The sequence below is a fragment of the Thermobia domestica genome, chromosome 6 (genome assembly GCF_964235325.1).
Source record: "Thermobia domestica chromosome 6, izTheDome1.hap1.1, whole genome shotgun sequence".
Classification (NCBI taxonomy): domain Eukaryota; kingdom Metazoa; phylum Arthropoda; class Insecta; order Zygentoma; family Lepismatidae; genus Thermobia; species Thermobia domestica.
Window position 1 is genome coordinate 257,130,339 of NC_137459.1, and position 23,070 is coordinate 257,153,408.

General features: G+C 33.4%; 1 protein-coding gene across 1 annotated transcript in view; it reads left to right on the forward strand.

The window, feature by feature from the left end:
• The window catches only part of LOC145687511 (cell adhesion molecule Dscam1-like), a 1,370,399-nt gene that overhangs the window by 582,638 nt on the left and 764,691 nt on the right, over window positions 1-23,070 (forward strand). The window lies entirely within an intron of this gene.

Sequence of the window (23,070 nt, forward strand, 5' to 3'; positions counted from 1 at the left end):
CTCTCCTTGCACTGTATTTGTGACGCCATTTTAGTCTACCATAAGTATTCAGTGCAGTTGGAAGCAGTGTAGGAATGCGCGCCATGCAAATATACCCCTCTATGTCTAGCGAAGTAAAACTATTCATGAGGACACTGGGCACGGTTCAACAGCATCCAGTCCTTGTGACATTGGGCAGGATGTGGTTGTCCGATTTGTGAGAGCCATACGCACAATCTATCTAATCTCCCAACCAGTTGTGTGACGTGTTAATTGGGATCCGGCGTGTCGCTCCTTAAAGTCCTAGTAGGGCCATCGAATTAATGTGCATTGCACTGTGGCCGCATACTATCCAATATTGCCCAATACAGACACCTAATGTCGTGGTTGATAGACCATACTAGCGATACACCATTATCCGTTCGCAATGAAATAAATAATACTGCGACATATTCTTTCAGGATGATTTCATTTTTTACGCATATAAGTCTTAAACAGTGCACCGCAGCATGCGCTATTCTGAACAGGAAAAACTGTAGTTGATAGTCCCTAAAACTTCCGACTTCCCGCTGACGCAATTTTGTCTGCTTCGGACCCACCTTTAGTTCGGAGCATATCTGGAAATTACTTTCTGTATGTTATTCCTTGTGCAGACATTGTACACTGCGAAATGTACATTTTTGAATGGTGTATGTGTGATTTCTGTTAGGCTGATATGTTCTGCCACTTTACTGTTTCCCATGTTTGAAATAACGCGTGTTGTAATGTATTTCTTCCATGGTTTTGGACTGTGCGGTTTCCCCAGAGGTCCATGTGACCTTTTCTTTTTCTTCTTATTTTGATGTAAAAAATATTTTTTTTATTGTTTGTCAGTATAGTTCACTAACACCCTATATAATATATGAAGGATAAATATATTAGCACATCATATATATTCGAGGTATATATTGAATGCAGCTCTATTAATTTAAGTGCACTACCTGGGTGATCACTGTTACTAGCACTATAAATAGAATATTTTAATCAATTTGATATTTTATTGTAAAATAATAGCAATGCAGCATTAAATTTTTCTATTCCAATGTTTAGCTTTATATTTGTTTAAAAGTAGTAGCACAGTATTGTGGTTTACACTTTATATGAACAAGAAAAAAAAAACAGTTTTCCGCTTAATCTCTGCGTATTTTATTGATTTTACTTCTGTTAAGGTAATGCATTAAATGTTCATTTGTCGGGATTACTTGCTGCATGTGTTTTCAGAACGATTGATGCGGGGGTTGGTTCAGTAAGCTAACGATTTAATCTGCTCTTTATCACTGCAATACGGTCTGTCAGCTTCTACTACTAAGGGGTCTAACAATCTCTCTCCCTGAAAACTAGAAATGAGAAATTTATTTAAATTCTATTAATCCGAATTTACTTTTCTGTTTTATGTAGTACACTGAAACATATACTATTCTTTGAAAATAAAATAATAAAAATGTATATATATACGTGAAGAGTTTAGGCATATCTGCAAAAAATAAATTAAATTATAAAACATAATTATAAAAGTACCCTCTTGTATTAAAAAAATAAAATAAAAACAAACTTTTCTGCTTCAAGCGTACACATTTATACGAGGTCTGACTGGAAAACAGACAAATTTTATTGTAGTAATTAGAACGGCCAGGGTTTGGAGTAACAGGGCTTCGCTGTTGGTCGAGAATGTTAGATCACCGTTCAAATTATCCTTTATTGGCTCTCAGTTTTTGAATAGTGTGGATCGCTTTCGGAGTGGATAGTAGTGTGAGCTTACGCAACGGTAAAAATACTGACTGTGAGAAGGAAAGGACATGAACCTGTCATCCCCACCTCCGAATCAAACCATGACCATTCGACAAACATAACAAAGATATGCTGATGCACAAAAAATATGTGCCGTGGACAGCTGACTAAATAAATCCCTAGGGGTCCATAATAGGTATGGGGGAAAAGCGTGTATTGGTATACAAGCTTTTCCCTCATATCTATTATGTCTATCAATAGAAAACTCGGTACATACCTTTCTTATCCCCTATAGTATTTTCGGAGATACATTTGGATTTTGTGCTTTTACCCAGGACCACTCCAGAGGGTCCACAGTTGATGAGAGGGATTTCTGGGGGAGGGATTTTTATTGTTCAGGTACATTACGGGCTCCAATACATAGCAGTTCTGGAAAGCTTGTTTCATGCTGAAGAGAATGAACTATAAGCCATGACTTCCCAATGAACAGTATTGATATAATAGCTATTATACTTCTAGTCTACGATTGTCTTTATACTAACTGGGCTATTGGACCCCAGAGACTTACTCCGTTGCCCATGGCACTTTTTTGTGCATGAACATGTCTTTGTCATGTTTGTCGAATGGACTAGGTTTGATTTGGATGTCCGGATGACACGTTCATGTCTGTTTCTTGTGAGGAGTGTCAATCAACGATACTTGATAGTGTTTATATTGTTTTGTCTTCAGATATTAATGCGTTTTGTATTGGCAAGGTACCACAAACAGCCATCCATTCTTCCGATAAGCTGCCTCTTCTTTTCGTTAGTTTGTAGGAGTGTACGTGATGCTGGATGCTGAGATGATAGCAGTGTTTAGTTTAACAGTTCTAATGTATATTATATGACAGTTGTTATTATGTGTTTGTTACGCATTGTTGTTGAATGAGATGAATATGCCACCATGATATTGAGTTATGAATATGTATGCAGCACTTAGGGACAACTATTGGTTTGTCCTTCCCAGATCCAAATAGATATATAGTCTGTATTGTACATAAAATGAGCAATTTTATTAAGATTCATAAATATCAAAGATGTTGGGTTTCGTTCAAAATTCAATTTCAACATTCCAAAAAAAAAAAAGAAAGAAAGAAAGAAAGAAAAAAGAAAAGAAAAGAAAATCATAGGTGACTTCAAATTCGTAATCAGGATGTCAAAAGCTATGTAAAGCAACACCTACTTCTGTTCGAGAAGAATAATAAAATGAGTTGAGAATGCTCAAAGAGCATTACCAGAACGAACTTAAAAGTAATGGAGAGATGGAGCGGGAAGGATAACTGCCATTGTTCCTAGATGTAAAAGTAAATCTTCTTGTCCGCACCTTCTTCTCTTCTCGCAAAAATTTACCAAATATCATCTCTCTATGACTTACAGTTCTCGAGATATGGCTGCTTAAATATCTAAAAATTCGAACTTTTTTTGGCCAATATCTGGGAAACAGTGGCCAGTTGGCCAGTAGACAGTTAATCAGTGGCCACCGGTTACTATTTTGTACCAAGATATTCACTATCCTCTTAGGTATTGATCAACACCAATATGACCTCTATGTGACTTACGGTTCCCGAGATTTGGTTCCTTAAATCTCTCGAAATCGGAACTATCTTTTGGCCAATATCACGGGGACGGTAAGTCATAGAGAGACGATATTGATGTTAATCAATCCCTAATAGAATGTTAAATATTTTCGTACCGATATTAATTGATGGCCACTATCCAACTGGCAACTGGACAAACCAGTGGCCAGTTGGTCAGTGGCCACCCGTTACTATTTAGTACCAAATATTTACCATCCCCTTAGGTATTGATCAACATCAATGTCATCTCTCTACAACTTATAGTTCCCGAGCTAGGGCTCGTTAAATATCAAGAAATTTTACAAACTGACATTGTCTATTTGTCTGTGGAAATACGTCAGAGGAAAGAAAGTAGCAAGCAATAGCTAGATTTAGCTAGATTTTACATATTTTTGACTTTTATACAGCGTCCAAAGAATATATTTCATCTCACTAAAAAAAAAAAAAAAATCCATTGAACCCGGAACAAAGAAAACTACTAGGCCTACCTCTTCTAGTTTCAAGATTGGTTTGCATAGAGCAAAAATGGTCATGTATAGTAAGGAACGCTTTATTTTCTCTCTCTTCTTCCTTTGTTTTATTTGTTTCTTATGCTTATTTATTTATTTTTGGTATGTACTCAAAGTCCAAACAATAAGTTCAACCTCTTCATATGTCCCACAATCGAAACCGGTACTGGTAGCAACACACAATGGTAATAAATAACGAGAAGCCCTCTTTAGTATGCATTGAGCAAAGAATATATACCATCTTTATTCTTACCCCACAATTGAATCCATTTCCAGTTTTAATATGGATTTATATACAAGAAGAGCGTTAATGTGTGAGAGAAGCTTTTCTTGAAATAGATTCACCGCATTAAAGTAAGTTTGATTTCCCTCTCTATTCAAATTGAAGGTGGTCGAAGTTTCAATTTAGATCTCCATAGAGCAAAATGGAAATAGATGGTAAGATTTCTCCCCTTTCTTTTCCTTTTATCTTGATGTATATGTCCAGAAATATTTAATTTCCGTCCTTGTCTTTCTCTTGTAATTGGAAGTGATGCACACTACTATTTTCAGATTCAGTATTGAATCCGGAAGTCTACCAAAGTTTGGCAGCGTGCAACAAAACCCAATAGTTACATTCTGTACTGCAAGTTTTTTTTTTTTTTTTTTTTTTTTTTGAAACCTAGATCACGGAATTTCTGTGAAGTCATGAGAGGAATACATGGAAGCATTTTCATTCTTGTTGTCAAATACTCGTGTGACTAAGAATATTAAACAAAATTTAAGACAAATAAAGAATCGTTAAAAAAATATAAACGAAGAAGTAATTTCTTCCACTTCTCGACATGTCTTTAATTCTGCATAATCACACTTAACCGATTACACTGTGCGACAACGAAAATTGCCGCAAAACAAACACCTGTAATTCCTATGAAATTCAGTGCCCTGCTGACGATAATGAAAACCGTTTGTCCCTATCAGTTAAACGTTTCTATGGAAACGCAAGTTTATCAGCGTAAACTGTATACTTATTGTGCTTCGTACGGCGCGGCGCTTATCAGCCGGGTGAGAACATACTAGATGGTTTGTTAGTGACGTTCAAAATATACTAGATGGTTTGTTAGTGACATTTGATGGAAGGAGAAGCGGAAGAGGGGGAGGGATTAGATGTACCCCACTACAGAAGGCCGAGTCAGCAAAAAATTATCTTGTTTCCCTAGAAATCGATATTATTTCCTGGAATTGGGAGGCAAGTTTCGACAAGTCTTTAGTTGCTATGTTCATAGCCTTTTACGGCTACCACAGAAGCCCGTGGAAAAATTTTGGTTTATTTGAACCCCCGTCACCCCCTACTCCTCTTTAGTTGCTATTTTCATAGCCTTTTACGGCTACCACAGAAGCCCGTGGGAAAATGTTGGTTTGCTGTTGCTATGCTCATAGTCTTGGACGCCTACCAGATGTAAAAAAAAAAACAAGATAAAACATGCCTTTTTCGTGTTCTTGTCGTTTATTGGCTAATAATTTGAATCCCCAAACCCCCCACCCCTCCTGCGAAGAGCGTACGTATGTGCTTGTGTAGATCATTCTGTTAGCAGCTGTTGCAAAGGAAGAAACGTCAAAATTTAAAGATGTCATCGTCAACGAGTTTATTAGATAAGCTTAATAAGCCATCAATGGTACCCTTTACAAAAATGTGAGATTTGGAGATTGGAGTACCATTTCGTATTGTAAACTGTGAGATAAATACAAAGGTATATGGCAGAAAGGCATGTGTGACATTTGAAGGAGGCGAAAAAGTTATTTTACCTGGACGTTGTACTGAAAAATTGGAAACAGATAATGGTGCATTATTAACGTATTTACAAAGTGGGAATGTCTGTTTAATATATAAAGGAATGAAGATTAATGTATCTGGACGTAACATGCACGATCTTGAATTTACTGAACTGGTTTACTCATCGTAAGTGTATGGTGGCATGTACAAACAAGATGAAACATGAATTTTCCTCTTCGCCCCTCCTCTTCATGCATACACAGTCATCTGTATGCATAGTGTCGTTATTCTGTGCTGGTCAGCGACTGAAGTAACATGTCTTTGAGTGCTTGTGCATCAACTATGGATACCAAGAAAGAGTACTTGTTAAATGTTGAATATGGACTTAATTCAATGAAAACCAAATTAATTTGTATTGGACTGGATAGTGATACATTTGAACCAGTGATTCGTGTTGGCAAAGGACTTGTGTTAGGAGTGGAGTTAAATTTGGCAGAGTGGGAGAAACTTGTACATTTGACCCCATTTGTTACGGACTATTTAAATTCTCAAGTGGAAATTACATTTATAAAATATCTTGGTCGAAAAAACGAACTGGTGGTGCGAAAACTAATGGGTGAATAATTAGTGATGTTAGAGAAGAAAGGAACACTTCATGCTCCTCGAAACACTGTGTACTTAACTTCAAGTGTTTCTCTTTATTTCTTGGAAATATTACCGTGTATTGAACATGCTGTGAAAAACAGTAAAGTTTGCAGTGTTGTGCTACGTGAATATTTTGACTTGTGTACAGATACTATTCGTAATCATGTACAATTGCAGTGTCTTACATGCAGAGGACTTGCCGGAATCCATACCTGTGTAGACGAACAGAGTATTATTAATGGTATGAACATCAGTTTTCCAAGTGTCTCTCTTGATAAGAACAGTGATATGAACATTGATGGTGAATGATTAAAATTGGAAATGAAAGTATTTTGCAAACAAAAACTCATAGATTCAATTCTGGCTGATTTATTTGATAGTGTATCAACACAGCCATGGTGGGGGGAAACCGATACTCAGCCTTCGGAGGGTATCAATGAAGTGAACGTCTCTTCATAAAGAAGAAGAAGAAAATTGATTTGTTTTTACATGTATACTAAACAACGTAATATCAAATGTAATAAAATATATATAGTGAAAGTGAAATGTTTTATTTGTGTGTTTTGTGTTCGTTTCATACACCTCAATATGATAGGATTTTTAATTTTTTTACAAGAGAAAATCCTAACATTTTTTTCCTTGTATACTATAAGTAATACGTATAATAATAATAATAATAATGAATTGAAATTCTTGAAATGAATGTTAAAATAAAAATTAGTATTTGAAATTATTATTATTATTATTATTATTATTATATTATTATTATTATTATATTATTATTATTATATTATTATTATTATTATTATTATTATTATTATTATATTTATTATTATTATTATTATTATTATTATTATTATTATTATTATTATTATTATTATACAACTTTGTCTAAAGTATGATAGGGCTTTTTTATTTTTTAAAAAAAAGGAACTAAAATAATATTCAAATTTTAAAAACAAAAGTCCTATCATAATAATAATATTGAATTCACATACTTGATTTAATTCACGAAAGAATAACTGATTAAGTATTTGAATTCATTATTATTATGTAGTTATGTGATTACATCATTGAATTAAAAATCAGTTTTAGAATCTTTTTTTTAAAAAAAAAACTATGAAATTCTTTAATTCAATGACTTAAAAACATGTTTTATGATATGTGTATTTAATTACATAATTGATCATAAAACATATTTATTTATTAGGAAACGGAGAAAATAAGAAATAAAACATTTGTTTTCAAAGAGAAAAAAATAATACAAAGTGTTTATTGCTGATGAAACTATTTACACAATTAAAACGACGGTAAGTATAGTACATTTTTAAAAGAACGTTAGATTTTTTTCATTGTTCAGGTGATGATAACTTCACAACTGCCATATACTGTTCACTGATGATGACTATATACAGTTCAATTAATGATACTACTGCTGTTGATGATGGTGGTTAAACGTAGATAGAAGTCATTCTGTACAATGATGATGTCCATACACACGATGACGATCTTTTACTCTCTGAAATGAAAAAAAAAATGAAAAACATAACTTAAAATTTATTTTATCTATAATTATGAACAAATAAAACAACAAATAATAATATATACAAACACATTATAATAAAGAAGAAGAAGAGGAAGAAATTACTACCTGCAATAATATGAAAAAAAGTAATCAAAAGAAACGAAGAAGAAGAATGAATGACATGATTACCTGTAAAAGTAAATACAGCAAGCGACGATCATTTTTTTCTGGAGTTGATGAGAAAGTGTAATGAAATTGATTTAAGGACTTTCCTTTGGCTTTGAAGCATAGGAAAAGATATGAATAATGCCCACATAGGGAAGATTTCACACTTTGAATTTGTTTATTATTAAATGTATAAGAAATGGAATTTCTACGTAGAAATTGAATATGTTGCATTACATATGGAGGAAATCCAAATGTATCGAAGTAGTGGGCACGTCCGTCAGTATGAATATATACGGAAATCCAGTATGTGCCAAGTTTGTTCGAGGAATCTGTATTTATGATGATAGCTGCAGGTAGTGGAACTTGTGTTGGTAATTGGTTGGCTGCATACACGCCAACGAAATGATTGTGAAATAAAGAATTTGCTTGCAAAGCATTCAATAAATCTAGTGTAGAGGACATAATGTATAAAAATGCAGACATGTACATATATGATATGATATTTAAATAACGTACCTTTAAAAATCCATGATGATGTTCCTCTGATGATCCACTTCTAAGAGAGATTGGAACTCTCCATACGTTATACATGAGACAGGTGCTGGTAGAGGCTTCGTAAAATGAGCTTCCAGACGAACACAGCCGTGACGTATAAGGTTCCAATGCTGCACAGCGCTGGCTTCTCCATCTTGAGTAATGTCGAAATCAAAGATAGTGTATCCTTGAGGAAAGGCAAGGCGAGGAATATTGTTGCCATGATTGGAAAAGTGAATACCTGATCCACAGAATAAGGTATGATATGTGGAAACATAGAGGTTGTTTTCGAAATTTGGTTGTAATGATTTTGAAGGTACATTTTTTCCATCAATGCATAGAGAGAAGAAATTGATGTCAAAATGTTTGATTTGAAGTTATTGTTCCTGTATAGGCATCATTTTGTGTAAACGCCACAATCACTCGAGTTGGTAATACTCCCATAAATAAATTATCAATTGTTTTTGATTGAAGATCCTTTGGAATGACGAATGACTTCATTTGCACTCTTGTGAGAGGATATTTGGCTGTTGTTGATTGTAGAAGCTTGTTATGTGCTAGTTTTATTGTAGGACCAACATTAATCTTTTTAATATGTAAAGCAGCGTCTAAAATATTCACTTTAGCCTCAACAGACGAATCACTAGCGATGAGACAAAATTTTGGCTTTGCAGGAATTAACTTGAGACGTAATTCTACTCCTTGGATTAAAAATTTATCTTGATTAAAATTATCACAATGAAGATATCCAAGCATGTCGAATTTTGCACTTTTTTTGTTAATTCATAACGTTGTTGAAATCCTATATTACCACTAGATGTTGCATCCATATGTCCAGCAGTATCTTGAAACCAGAATGCACATTGAAGATAAGTATTTTTAGCAGAATCATCATAATTTAAGTTTTTCAATGTATGATCGATATGGATGATTATGAGATGGAAATGAAATCAGTTTGTTATTTAAATACACTTCCACTTCACTGAAAATGGAATTAAAGAAGTCATTAATAGGAGCCACAGCTTTATCACTTTCAACAAATGCTGATCCATCAGGCTTAACGATTTGAGCTTCGATGTAAAGAAGAGTATGTGGTAGATCTATGTATTCATTACTTGTTCCTGGGATGACAAACTCTATAGGAGTATTATCAGCTAGTGAATTGATTGGCTTGTATGTAACAACATGATTATCCAATATACTAATTTGCGTTGGTTTTGTAGAAAAAAATATCTAGTTCACTTTTTACACACTCGCAGGATTGATGATGTAAGAAAGCCATCGTGGTGATGATTTAATCAAAGATATCGTGTGATAACTTCCTCTTCTTATAAGACTGATTTTTCTTTGTTTTCTGTGTACGTTTCCTCTTGCCCTTCTTCTTGCGCTTGATGATGTGTAATGATGAAGGGTTAAAGATATATGATGTGTAATTCTTCTTTTCCTTCCTTGATATCCAGATCCTAGCATAGATTTCAGTTTATTTTTTGCTTTGTCTAGCAAGACGGATCTCGCTTCACCCATTTGTTGATGAGATGATTCGTTAATAGGTTGATTATCGATGATGACATCAGTAATAACGTTTGCTCCAGATTTTAATAATTCCTTTCCTACTGTTTTAGCTCCTTGTTTTACTAGTGGCATGACAGAACGAAATAATTCTAGAAGGAAACTTCCAATACCATGTCCAACTTGATAAGGGGATCCAACATAAACGTTTCCAGTTCCAGAAAGAGCTTGTTTTTGATAATATTGCAAATATGGATTATTCATATTTGTCGATGTTGACGCACTGGTCGAAAATGTAGTTTAACGCATACAGTTCCGAAAGTGAATGCCAGTGGAGAGCCTGTACTATCTCTTATATCTATTTTGATGTGTTCAAAATGCATCTTCTCTATAGGCACATAATGTGGAGGATTAAAAATTCCTATAACACTACTTCCAAATGTATGATTCACAGGATTCATATTTATCATACGTAATAATGATGCTACTGTATCTCCAACAAATACAGATTGAATTATATCACAATACACATACATTGTAGATGGAAGTCCTAAACGTAAATTTGGAATGCTTTGGCCTTGTTGCTTATCCTTTAAGGAATGTTTCATCTTGTTTCTACATGAATATAGGCGTCCAAGACTATAAGCATAGCAACAAACATTTTCCCACGAACTTCTGTGGTACCCGTAAAAGGCTATGAACATAACAACTAATGGCTTGTCGAAACTTTCCTCCCAATTCCAGGAAATGATATCGATTTCTAGGAAAACAAGATCAAATTTCGCTGACTCGGCCATCTATACGCCGGGACATCTACTGAGGGTAGGTAACAGGTAATCATTTGGTAAAGGTGTGCTGGAATTGCAGTGAATTGCTACTGGAATTTCGCAGTGAATATGCCTGTAGTGTGTCGTCAATATTCGCGACCTTGAAACTATTATTTGTGTGGGTGCCTGTTTATTGTGTTTAGATGTCTAGAAAGTGTGTCAATTCACCAACCCGTTTCTGTTACGTGTATGGTGAGTTTACGACAAAGTCAAAACGATATCCCATTTCTCCGCTCAGCAATTAGGCGTATGAGTTGTATTTTGAGTCAAATGTAGATGAAAGTAAGTGTTGGGCACAATGGAACTGTTGCTCACGTTGCTCCCACTATTTAAGAGACTGGTTGCAAGGAACCCACCCATCCATACTTTTTGGGGCAGCACAATTGCGGAGGGAACCGAAATATCACACAACAGATCACTGCTCTTTTTTTTAACAAAAATAAAAAAGGAATTACAAGTAAATCAAAATAAAGTGTTTCGTGTCCAAATTTGGAATCAGCAATGCCCCAGTTCCACAATGTCCCAATAATTATCTTCCAGTTCCAAAATCACCAGCGACATTGACACTTGGAGATCCAACAGACGATGGTAATGACAAACAAACAGATCACCAAGATCCTGAGTACAGGCCATCTACACCACAGTCCAAACCACAGCTACTGTCACAAACAGAATTCAACGATCTTGTAGGAGATTTATTTACTTGCCATCAACACAACAATCATAAGCCCAATTATAGTGTTGGTGTATTACATAATACCCTTAGAATAGTTTTCTTAAACATAGAGTTCGTATTTCATATGTCAATTTCTTTGTTTTCGATACATATTTTGTTAGAAGTACAACACATTCTCCAGATTGGTGATTTCAATAATACGTTGGTCCTTGCTTTTTTCAATAGAATAGGCCATAGTTATCGGGACGAGTTTTAAGTGTCGGGACATGAAAATTTAGTGTTGATATGACATCTGTACAATTAAACTCGTTTTGTACTATTTTATGGAAAAAAAATCTTATCTATCACATTTCGCCTTTGTTCAAGTGTAGGAATACAGAAGTTGTCTATTAATGTTAGATAATTTTCATAATATGGATAGATTCCAGTTTGTTTGTACGTCAAGTATTTGGTAAATTTAGATTGGACCTTTTCCAGTTGGTGTCGGTATTGCTGTTGTGATGGGTTCCAGATCACAGCAGCATATTCCAGTTTTGATCGGAAATAGAATAATACGTTTTTGTTAATGTGGCAATGTTGTTAAACTCCTTTCTAGTTCTAATTATGAACCCTAACATTTTGAGAGATGCATTAATTATGTTCTCTATATGGTTATTAATCAAAATTGATCTAGGCCGGTAGTTATTTATTTTCTGTTTATTATTATTATTATTATTATTATTTGCGGATTGGGCAAACTATAGATGATTTCTATTTATCCGGAAAAGCGCCAGCAGTTCCGGGCTTTATTTTTTGATTGCCATTTCTACTTCAGATTGAGTGATTTCCTCAATGCTAAGTGACTCTAGTTTTTCATATCTATATCTATCTATCTATCTATCTATATATATATATATATATATATATATATATATATATATATATATATATATATATATATATATATAAGTTAATAAATTGTTTGCAGGAATGTTAGTGACACCTATATCTGGCACATATACTGACGAGAAACACTGTGCAAAAGCATTGGCTATTTCATCATTACTATAGAGTTCGCGTCCCTCATAAGTTAATTTCCCCCAAAGAAAATATTTCTTATTTTTTATAAAGTTCCCCAATTCATTACTATTGTTGTTAATGTTATTAATTATGGTCTCTATATCACGAAAGAAATTTTGGGGTACCGGTAGATCTGTGGTGGAGCGCTCACTTCTGACGCGTTGAGACACTGGTTCGAACTCAGCTTCCGTCAAGTGGACTTTTGGTGGGCATACGCTGTGAACGTGGTTACTCTCAAGGTTCTCACGTTTCCTTCAACTTTCTTCATTCGGTCATTATCATCTATCTCATCGTCACCGTCTTCCTCATCATGGTCTAGAATTTTAGGACGTTAAAAAAACACTTTTGATGCAAATATCCTAGTACAGCTGACTAGGACCATCGCATATAAAATAAAAAAAAAAGAAATCCTTTGGTTTTACGTTCCACGATTATGCCGGTTAGGCTTAAGGAAATTGTGATGATGAGAAATGAATGTAATGGTGGAATATATTTTCAGTAGGAGGAAACGGGAGAACCCTGAGAAAGCCCACGTACACGGTGTTTGCCCACCACAAAGTCAATTTGGAGAGAATCGAACCGGAGACTCCACGCACCAGAGGTGAACATTCTACCACTGATATACTGCAGCCCCGCTTAAGAAAAGGAATAAATAAACAGATAACACTTAATTTGCATATCTTGAAATGTAGAAAAAGTGGTGCAGATTTATTGCACACATCCATACGTGAATTCGTTTCATATATAATTGTTTTTTTTTTTCCTTCAGTAAATCGACTCTGTAAATAATCATTTTTAGTGTCTGGACTTACAATTCTTTGTACAGATTCACTTTAAGAGGGCTTCAGTGTATGTACACGATAAGAACTATTATGCGAAAGACACTATCCAACTTGCGCTAGACGGCTACTAAAAGGCACGAATGCTATCTAGCCGAGTTAGGGAGGAACGGACAATTGTTGAAGTGATTTTGAGTTTAACGTCTCTTTCAGCAGCGAGGCTATATGAGACGGTACCTACAGATTAACGTGCAATCCAAACCACATGAGCTTCCGCCGGGAATCGAACCCGAGCAATAGCAAGGTAGTGTGTCCATAGGGAGCAAGTGCGTCAGCGAACCTGGGTACGTACATTAACAAGGTTATCTCAATACACTATATATGACATAAAAGCACTTCCCTTACGTGTTGGATTATGTATTTGTACGTTAATAAAGACGTTATTGTCCCGGTATGTTTTCATTGCTTGAGTGTTTATGTTCTAAAGTAACGTAACACATTACCAACGTAAAATTTCACAATAATGTGAATCTCTTAACTGTCACACACTTAAATTGCGCGTCATAAGTTAGCATACTGATTTAGATACTTCACTTCTTTTTTGTTTACTGAGTTAATAGCTACCTTGTGGCCGAATCCATGTTTAACACTTTAGATTTTAATTAATGTATTAATTCTACCTAGACAAGCATCCACAGATGAGAACACAATATATTTAAATTATTTATACACTGGTCTGTTAAAATATTATTACAAACTTGTTCTGTATATTTTACAAAATGTGGATCCGCAGTAAATTTGCACCGAAAAAAGTTCTAAAACACTAATGTTCAAAGATTTCTCAAAATTCAAATTCACCCACTCCTTTCTTCTCAACCATTAATGAGTTAGAATAATCACAGTTGTAGTTATAAACCACATTACTAAGTTAGTACTATATTAAAGCAAAATATAGTATTATACTAAAGTAATATATAATTAATGGAATATTTTTTTGTTAAAAAAGTAATTGTTTATTATTGTATTTATCCAGGCTTTTGTTTCCTTCCTCTCTTCTTTTTCCTTTGTAAACAACCTCGCTTATAAACCAACTCGCAAGCAAACGACAATTGTTCGATGATGTCAGCTATGGTGCAAGAGAGCTGTCTATAAGCGGTCAGTATCTCACAAACAGATGGACGTATATAACATATATCTGACGTATTATCATACGTATACATATGCAAAATAAGGAAGATTGGTAGATGTCAGACATCCTGCAGCGACATGATATAACATCTAAGCGGGTAAAATGCAGTAGCTATGTAGTATATGGACAATGTTCGTTCCGTACTGATTTCCTTACTAAAGGTAAGGATTACGTATAATTGTAATACAATATACCGCTGTCTGGGTAATGGATGTTTCTCAGTGTACAGAGAACTGACCGAACGCATGCTGGATTGTTACAAATCCATGGGGGGCAATATGCCCCTCAAAATACATATCCTACATTCGCGTATTTTATTCCACCTAATCTCGGAGATGTCAATGATGAACATGGTGAGCGATTTCAGCAAGATATCTGTGGCATGGAAAGATGTTTCTTTTGTTCCTTTTGTACTACAATGAAGTCTATTTCGCGTGTCGAAAACGTTGCTACAATTTTTTTGTTATGAATTACAATGTAACACTAAGTCTATACAATATAGCCTAAGTGGTATATGCGACATATCTTATCCAGAAAAATTGGTATCTGATGGAACATTTCTGATTTAATCTTTGTGACCAGCGTATGTGAATTAGTAAAGAACATCCTTTATCGCCCGGCAAGACATAAAGTTCCAATTTGTTGCACTGTGTTATTTTTCTCACTTTCAACTTTTTTACTGAGTCGCCTTTTAGCAGTTTATTAACTTGTTGGTACGTAATGTTATGACTTACATGGGTAAACTGAACTGTCTCTAACCCTTACTGTGGGCATTTATCTGATTTTTTTTCTTGAGAAAGACGAAAGTCCCGGAAAGGATAATATATTCCAAGAGTCGAACCTGATCAAAATGTAATGAATGAATAATGTGATAGCACATTAGCATTAACAATAAATTATTCTTAGCTGATTCTTTGCTGTTACTTATTCTGACAAGGTTTATTATCTTAATTAACATCGTAAGATGGAAACCAGTAACTTCGCTAGAAACCCATTTCAATTTTTCCGATTGATTTCGGTTTAATGTATGCACTTGTTGAGCTCTGTCGTTCTTATTTTTCAATATGGGGTGATGCTTTGGAATTAAAACAAATTAACTGTAAATGTTAACTTTCGATTTGGAATTTTTCGGAACAAATACAGTGTAAAAATGCAGTTTTATATTGAATTTTCATTCGTAAAATATCAATTATCTCATTTTAATGAATTATAGTTATCTATTGACAAACACTTCAGTGTAGTCAAACTGCTCATTCTTATATTTTCTATTTTGCATATGTATAATGTATAAAATTTCCGTTTTACTTGAACGATAAAGTGTTTATGCTCAGAGCAAATTCAAAGCTGCAAGAAAATCAGTAGTCGTTGGAAAATGAATTACACGTTCATACTTTCCTGTTTCTTTTTCTTCAATTTCTAATTAATCGTATGCATCGCTTAATGAAAACAATTCATGGACTTAAAACATTAAAATTCATTCCTGTTATAGAAATGTTCTTACTTCTTCGGCGGTTTAATTAGATTGTAAATTTGAAACGTTTTCTAGAAACTATTTTCATTTCAAAGCTTTAGGTAGACCAATAACACATTTCTGATATAACCATAGCTTTATTGAAATTTGTTTTGTGTGTCAGTCGAAAGTTCAGTAGAGGAATTAAGCCAGTTCTCTCCGTTGAAAGTGAAAAATTATCGAAAAATGCTATCTTTACTGCCCATAGACAATATCGAGAAATGAAGTGATCTGCTTTTAGTATTCGTACATGTATAATATAAAGTGTGTATATGACTCTCATGGTTACGAGTATAAAGAGCATTAGCAAAAGGAGGAAGTCCATAATGAAGTGTTGCTGAGGGAACGGATCAACTATTCCTTACAAGAGTGGCTCAAATTATTACTCTCTTGTGAATTATAAACCAAGAACCGTGGACTCTCATCACTGAAATTGTAGCGAGTAGAGCTCATAATGCAGGAAATATATACTAGAACCGTGGTGAGTCCCACTTGACTGTTGTATTTAAATCAAGTTTAAAGTTATTTGCCTTGCTAAATTACGTACGCATTTGCAGAAAAAAAAACATATAGACACTGAAGCACGACTATTGATTAAAATATATGAAAAAAGTGCAAAAAAGTGCAAAATATATGAAAAGGAACATTGCTAAGGGAATTGGATAATGCCACAAAATTTAATAATCGCTTTTGGTATATTTTTGTTACATTGTGGAAAATACAAAAAGTAAAGAATTTGCATTTATTTTATTTTATTATGTTTCATTTACTTAATCTGTGAAGAAGTTGCAATTAGCTAGGGAGCAAACTATTACATTGTTTGTTGGTGAAAATCCTGCATTATTTTACATTTAATTTTAATAATTGATCATAAAACCAAACAAAATACATTCGTATTTATTTTTTCTTTCATTCTGGATTTCAGTTATTCATTCTGTCAAACATGTAAATATTGTTTTGACAAACAAATATTTAGTATCTAGGATAACGCATACCATATATTATAGAAACTAATTTTAAAATTTTTCCTAGATAAATAACAACAATAATTAAATAAACACGACATGCAAAATACACAAACTACTTACAGACTAGTATGAGTTTTAAGCATTTAACTTAATGGTTTGAAGAAAGTAAAAAAAAGAAACAAAGAAAAAAACACTCTGTACCATTCTCGAGATTTACTTTAGTTATTTGTTTAAATAATGTTTAAATTGTTCATTTTTTTAAAATTTTTATGTGATTTTTTTTAAAAAATTTATGTATTAATAATGAACTGTGTCCAGAAAATTGATCAGTTGAAAATGGTGGCAATGTATAGTAGATATTACACAAAGGATTAAACTCAAATTTCAAAACCTTATTTACAACTTGAGTACTCTGATAACTATAATCATATCGTTTCGAAATATCTATACTGGTAATATACGTATACAGTGAAACAATAACCAACATATGAGGTCACAAATTTGTTAGAGACCCTAAAGGAATTTTTAAATAATAGCATTTTTTTAGATTCGATTTCTTAATTAAAATACTCTTTTTTGCTCTCATCTCAAAATATCTGTTGTTAAAAAAAGCAAACACTTCTTGAAATGTTACTCCAAACACTCTTTATTTGTGTTACCACTTTTAAGAAATAATGTTGTGCTTTACCATCTCGTTACTCAAACGAACCGTTTACATGTTGAAAGGAAGAATCAATGGGGAATGCAAGTTCTAAAAATATATTAAGCATTGCGTTTAGAAAATGCAAATTCCTTTGGTATTGGATTTTTTTTATATATATATGGAAATTAATCGTATACTTTATTCAGTTTAAATACTACGGTTATTGTGTATGATGTATGAATATCGTATAATCATCTTTCAGAGCCTTGGAATTAAAAACAAGGATTACTGTATCCACTAACCAATAAATTATCGCGTTCATTTGTACACGATTGTGCAGTTCTCAGCAAAAGTGTGTATGATATTCCTCCTACAAGTTTTCTTGTAAATTCTGGATGGAATGAATTATTTTATAAATATTTCAACAAATCGTACATAATTTTGTTATCTCAACGACGGTGCAAACTATTGAGAATCGTCCACGTGTGTGTACTTATTGAGAAAAGAACATATAAGGAGAACAATATGTTTTTACTGGTGACTGTTCAGTTTCGTTAAATAATATTATGGAGTTTGAAGCGTCTTTCATTTCCTATTTTAATATTATAATAATTAAAAGATAGCAAAAAAAAATATTAAATACTGCTGATACAGTGAGTTTCTGAAAATGTTTGGAACTATTTGCAAAAACTACATAAACATCAACAAGTGTTGATAGTCGTTAATGCTGCCAAGATTCATTCTTTTTACAATTTCATGAATGCTATCATTGCAGCGGCGGCCGCAAAATTCATTGTCACCATTGCAGCCACGATAGTGAGCGACTCTATGTTAGAATGCTGGCTTAATGGCATAGAAAATTGGTAGATGACAGAAAATGAAAATTCAAATTCACATTGAAAACCCAAGTTCAACAGAAGCTCAAGGCACTATTTTTTAATACTTAGGGGTGCTATGTCAGCAGCGAAAGGGTTAAAACTTTCAATTGTTACTTTCGAGCGAAGATAGCAGAGAACAAATATATATATATATATATATATATATATATATATATATATATATATATATATATATATATATATATATATATATATATATATATATATAAGATATATATATGTTTACCACGAATAAAACCTGATCTCGAGATTTCACCTCACAAATTCGAGATATGTACACGTTTCATAGTCCCTACATGCCGAAGAAAGCGAATTTTGAATGTCTTTCTGTTCGCTCTTTGTCGCGAGGTATGTGTACTCGCCTAGAAGTAAAACCATTCAACTTATCCACATCAAATTATAATCTTCATGTTTTTTAAATAATATTTTCGATTTTTTTCCGAATGTTTCTCCTACTCCTAAATAAAAAAGGTAGTTTATTGAAGGGTAGAAATGGAAAATTTCAATTTTCTGGAAAATAGTTGTAACGATTTTACGTATATGCAATACATCAATCTTTAATTAAGAACCAAATACTGTAGTGACATTTCTCTGGAGAAAATTCAAAATATATAGTTCTGTTTGGATGATATTCTCAAAAATGAGTCTTGGGATTTTGTTCGAATGTCATTAGTCACCTGACAGTATGGTATAGCTCTTCTATTCAAAAATAATCCACAATAAATTGTTTACTCTTAAAGGAGAGACCTTAACCGGGAGATTATCTTAAAACGTACTTAGGCAGTTATTCTCATAACCCGTTTGAAGAGAGAAAATCTATAAGAAGTAGTTTACTCTAGCATTGTTTTTGTCTTTGTTTTGTTTGCTATCTTTTTTCGCACTATTTACTCAAATATGACGTGCGATTTCGTCCGTATTTCACAAATAAATATTTCGATAATATTGTCACTTATCATGAAAATATCCACAACGGGAAATTTACGTTTGGCGATGAATATTCTTTGGATCAAGGTTTCCGCAAACCCCTCTTATATTTTATTTTTATTTCACAAGTAAATATTTCAGTAGTCACTGCAGGACGACGCGGTTCAGTACAGGACATTGAAGTGAGAAAGTTCAGTCCGGCAGACCGTATTTTTTTCTAGTATTGAAGAGAAATGTATAAGATGGGTATATTGTATACCAAATGAAATATACTGTATATTCATCTTTTTAAAGTAATATTTTACGAATGCATCTTAAACTAAAAAAATGATATCGTTTGACATTATTCTACTTGTTTGTAAGAAATAAAAAGTAAATAAAAATAAATAAAAAAAACATTACCGGTACTATCAAGTTAATACAGAAATCAATATTTCCATAAAATGTATGTAATCGCACTGTATGCATAATGGATATGTTGATGCCAAGATATATATAATAGTCTGCATAATCTACTGGCTGATTTCACTACCCACAAACATCAATAATATGGAAAAAACGAAATGGCGAAAAGGCAAATAGGTGTTCGAATATCTATTTGATAGCATTCTTGCATCATTTTATTTAGTCATAGCTAAACTAAATAACTCTATGGCTTATGGACCCCAGAGGTTCAATGCCGCGTTCACAAAACCTTGGTTTTATCATGAGGCTAGGTAAAGAGTTTCGTAATGATTTAACTTTCATGAAATTGTACTTCACTTACGTTCGGTCAAAGTTAGAATATGCTACTGTTGTGTGGACACCAAATATGCAAAAATACTGTGATATGATTGAGGGAATACAGAAAAAATTCCTAAGACTTCTAACGTACAGGAAAACTGGGCTTTACCCGAAATATGAATCTTACAGAGAGTTACTGGAAAATTATCAACTACCCACTTTATACGAAAGAAGAAGATATAATGATCTAATATTTTTATATAAATTAATACATGATAAAATTGACTCTATTGAGCTGCGTTCGTTACTTTGTTTTCAAGTTCCATCAACCAGAACGAGGATAGGAAACACATCTACGTTTTATCAAAGAAAGGCAAGAACAAATATCCTTCGGAAATCTCCTATATGGAGGATAAGCACTCTCCACAATGAAGTCGAAAAAGACTTCAATATTGATATATTTAGCATGTCGGAAAGTGTGTACAAAAGAACAATTAAACAGGCATGTTTCGAAAACGGCATATAAGGAGCTCATATGCTAAAGACAATATGAATGTGTTTTTTTTTAAATTGTCTATTTTGTTATGTGTATTTCTTTTAATTATTTGTATATCTTATTGTTTTGTATTAATATGTATTTCGTTGTCAAAGGCAACACAATAATTGGGCCTAGAGCCTGTTGTGTTGTGCTTGAACTAAAATAAATAAATAAATAAAAGCTCTCTATTGACTTCTATTCTTAGCCAACTGGATCCAGTTACTACGTTGTATTCCTATTTCTGCGAGATCCATCTTAATATTGTCCTCCCATCTGCGCCTAGGTCTTCCTAATAGTCGTTTTCCGATTAGTCTTCCAGTCAAGACTTTGAAAACGTTTTTACTTTCTTCCATCCTAGCTACATGATCTGTCCACCTGTGTCCTAGACTTGATGCCAATAACAATGTTTGGTAAACCGTATAAATTATGTAGTTCGTCGTTATGAAGTTTCCGCTAATCCCCATTCCCGTTCCTCTTATGTCCGAATATTCGTCTCAGGATCTTGTTCTCAAATACATTCAGTCTATGTTCTTTTCTCAGAGTAAGCGACCATGTTTCGCAACCATACGTAACAACAGGCATGATTATCGTTTTGTATATTTTAAGCTTCAAATTCCTCGACAGAAATCGCGACGACAAGAGATTTTGAACTGAATAATAACACGAATTCTCTGCCTTTAGTCGACATTTAATTTCTTCGTGAATATGATTTTCGTCTGTTAATATTGATCCTAGATATTTGAAAGTGTCCACTTTGTCAAAAGTATTATTTAATATTTTAACGCATCCATAATTTGCCGTATTGCGGTCCCGACGCACTTCCATGTATTTTGTTTTCTTTGCATTTACTTCCAAACCTATGTCCCTGCAAGCGTTTAATGAGATCTCTGCATTTCCTTATTTTGTCCTCCTGTCATCCCCCATTAAATTTACATCATCAGCATATGCCATAACCTGGTGAATACTGTTCAACTCTAGGCCCTGGTTGCTATCCTTGATTTTCCTTATACCCTATTCCAGAACAAAGTTAAATAATAATGGCCACAACGCCTCTACTTGTTTCAGGCCATTTTCGACATGAAAGCTCGTGGACAAAGGTTTTCCTACCCAGACTTTACTTTGGGATTCATTTAAACATGTTTTAATTAATCTTATTAGCTTTCTCGGTATTCCAAGTTCTGAAAGAACGTTGTATAACGTTTCTCTCCTAACCGAGTCGTAAGCCTTTCTAAAATCAATAAATAATTGATGTACCGGGGTATTTTATTCCAACTTCTTTTTCGAGTATTTGGCGAATAGTTAATATTTGGTTGATAGTTGATCGATTTCGTCATAGCAGCTACTTTAAAATTTAATTTTGGCTCTTTCGTTCTCAAATTTGTTTGCCGAAATATATTTGTTTGCCGAAATTCAATAAATCACTATCTTTATTGAAAACTCTTGACCTTGAATTCAGATCAACTGAAATAATAATAATAATAAATTAAGACTTTCTAAAAACTGTTTTAAAATTACAAAATCACATTTCGAAACGTTACTTCTTACTCAGATGATGAGGCTCTGAGTACTGTGGTCTAGAACCAATATACTTTTTCTAGTTTATCCCATATTATTTGTGGAATAATTTTACAACTTGTTTACATCTAGACACAAAGCGTAAAGGAAACGACAGTATGATATTTCGTTTCAACAATACTGTCCTTTCAATTATTATTATTATTATTATTATTATTATTATTATTATTATTATTATTATTATTATTATTATTATTATTATTATTATTATTATTAGAGCCACCTCTTGATTGTGGATACAACTTTTAAATTTAGTGAACCGATATTCGGAAGAATAGTCAATAGTTCTATTCTTAGTGGGGCAAAGAATTCAGTGTTGAAATAAAGTCATGAACTAATGGTGGTGTTAAATTAATGTAAGGGACACCAAATATTCCTTTGGAATGTCAAAAATAATGGTGACTGAGGCCACTGTGGTGACTACATATTATTTCCAGTAAATGTAGTCTGTCGGCTGCCGTAGCACTCAGGAAATTAAATTTATTGGAAAGTAATCACTTGATCTTGCTGTGAGGAAAACAATGTTCTTAGTTTTCAAGAACACACAAAAAAATCAACGTTGTGTCTGAGCTTTTGATTAAAAAAAACAACCTAAAAACAACTAAAACACATCAGAAGTATGAACAACGTAATTTATAGCCGTAACTTCCTTCCTAGTAACCTGATAGCCAGTACGTTCTTGTTCTTTAAATGCAAATTAGTTTATGTTTTCGAAATGTTAAAACGTTGAAACCATTTACAAGTTTAAGTCATTAA